We start from the raw sequence: 2,502 nt of genomic DNA, 5'->3' as shown, positions 1-2,502 counted from the left end.
AGAATCTAATGTTTTTACTTGATTGTTTGTGCCAATGTTGTATGACATAAAATCCTAATTCAGCCATGAGAAAACTTTGTAAATCAAGACTGCCATGTTTACTATTGTACACGTCATTAGCATGCTATTTCAGAAAAATTGTAATGTTTGGTATGTATGTCAACACATTATAGACACGGGATATTATGTAACAGATGTTACACCCTCTAGTCGAAAGTTGTTTGGTATGTTTGCGTATTGTGGCATCAACTTGTTATAGACACAGGATATAATGTAACAGATGTAACACCTTGTAGTTGAAAGTTGTTTGGTATGTTTGCGTATTGTGGCATCAACTTGTTATAGACACAGGATATTATGTAACAGATTTTAACACAAAGTACCCTTTGTAAACAAGTTGTAATATGAGGTAGGATCACTACACGTGTTTAGGTGAAAAAGTATGGTTTCTTTCTTAGTTCGTTCTAAAATAAGTTAACCTTATAACTTCCAATTCAGAGCTTGAAGAAGCTAAATTAGGAAACAACACTGTAGGCCTATATACTGTTAATTACAAAACAACACTGTAGGCCTATATACTGTTAATTATGAAACATCACTACAGGCCTTTATACTGTTAATTATCTGTAAAGTTTTGCCGGTCAGTACAGTGAAATAGTTTGGGAACCACTGATATACATCATATTTGGTAGAGACAAATAGGATCTAATTTGTTTGGACTTAAGTGACAAACATGATGAAGTGTGGATTTCCTGTTGAAGATATTTTCGAGACTGGATGTCGGCCTGTAATATAATATTACATTATTAGTTTTAAGGAATGGTGAAAATAATTATAGAAACAAATACAAGTGTTTATTAATGGTACAGTACACTAGGTATTAGCCCCCATACCTCCATGTATTTTATCACATTCATTGTACACTTCCTGATGAATTAAAATGTACCTGTCAGCAGACAGTGTGTTATCAATTTTGTGTAGACCACCAACTTTTTTTGTTTGTATTGTGACTGTTATACCTATTCACAATTATTTCTGGTAATTAACAATAATAGAATAAATAAACTTACTAGATCAGATGTGTGATTAACATTAGTGATCATCCAATAGTAAAGTACATTAACTATAGACTGATGGAGATATAATAAACACGTACTAGTCGAGTAGGTTCGGGAACTCTGTAGATGGAACACAGCTTAACAACAGCTAGAGCAGATTCCAGTGAGCATCGATGACCTTGGGAGACAAAAACTGGATTCTTTGCAGCATTACAAGTCTTCAGTGCCTTTTAAAAATGAATGAAACCGTTCTGAAGCATATTACTTTGTCTTTTAGTCTTTCAGGAAAATACTTAACATTTACATGAGCTAGTACTGATAGAAAAATATTTAATAAAACAAAGAATTAGCCAACCATGTGATTCGGTTGAAACCACGATATTTCTTACCAAATACAAAGTAAACATGATGAATAATTTACTTTGGTTTATATATAACTTGTAGAATGTTAAGCATTGTAGCTTTATGATGCCTTTGTACTTGAAGATGGGGTTTTAAGAGCAAACTAATGTATAAAATTAATGAATGAAACAGTTACAAGTCATCATATTTATCAACGAAAGATTTCAAACATTGTGGTGATCCTCGAGTCAAAATTTTACATACATCATTAGTTCTAACAAGTTGCCACCTTTCTTTCCTGTTCCACTAACTATGATGTTTTACAAGCTTAAACTCAGCTCTTGATGTGTACGGAACTAAAACATCAAACTTACAGCTCCTAGGATATTTCCTGTAGTTCCGAGCAGATAAAAATAATCTCCTGCCTTATTCAAGGACTCGACCTATAAGAGACAGTGTACCGTGTAAGCCTGATACCAGTTGACTAAACCAATAAAAGTTTTTAACTGAATTTTAAAAATAACAAACCTTGTTTCACTAAAAACATTTTTGTGAGCATTTGTGATCTATTTAACATCATGAAAATTTTATTTTCCTTATATTCTTTTTCAAAATTTGAGAATAACTCAATCCATTGTTTAAGTATCACTAAATTTTAATGATTTTAAAATTTTTTATAGGAGAGACAAATATACCAGTATGTAGTATTTGTGTAAATAAATTCAACGTCTTAAAAATGGAGAATACTGACCAATTTACAAGCTGTTTTAAATGTAATATCTGATAAAATATTTCCACAGTTTTAACAGTGGTAAATAGGCTGAATGATGTAATAACTTAACTACATACAAAGGATTAGTGTTTAGGGAATTTCCAAATTTTGATTGAATTCAGAAAAATCGGGAAATAACGGTCACTCACAAGCTGTATTAAATTTATATTAGACGAACATCACATCAACTGATTAGTAAGCCACCGAATATGTAGCCCACCACTTCTCAAGATGGTCGCACATTGCATTAAGGCTCATGTTTTATTATTATAGACATTTGACAGTTCTAAATGAGCCATTATTTTTGTAATCACTCTGCAGAAACACAGA

General features: G+C 31.9%; 1 long non-coding RNA gene across 1 annotated transcript; it reads right to left on the bottom strand.

Moving 5' to 3' along the window:
* Window positions 1-723: 723 nt before the first annotated feature.
* LOC111083206 lies at window positions 724-2,071 on the bottom strand. Its single transcript, XR_002608871.1, has 3 exons — window positions 1,775-2,071; window positions 1,157-1,285; window positions 724-785 (listed from the first exon to the last, which is right to left on the bottom strand). It is a non-coding gene; the product is annotated as an uncharacterized LOC111083206 (long non-coding RNA).
* Window positions 2,072-2,502: the final 431 nt, after the last annotated feature.

This window comes from Limulus polyphemus, unplaced genomic scaffold (assembly GCF_000517525.1).
Source record: "Limulus polyphemus unplaced genomic scaffold, Limulus_polyphemus-2.1.2 Scaffold8566, whole genome shotgun sequence".
NCBI classification, from domain to species: domain Eukaryota; kingdom Metazoa; phylum Arthropoda; class Merostomata; order Xiphosura; family Limulidae; genus Limulus; species Limulus polyphemus.
The sequence above is the reverse complement of the archived record's forward strand: the minus strand, read 5'-3'. Positions and strand labels throughout refer to the sequence as shown.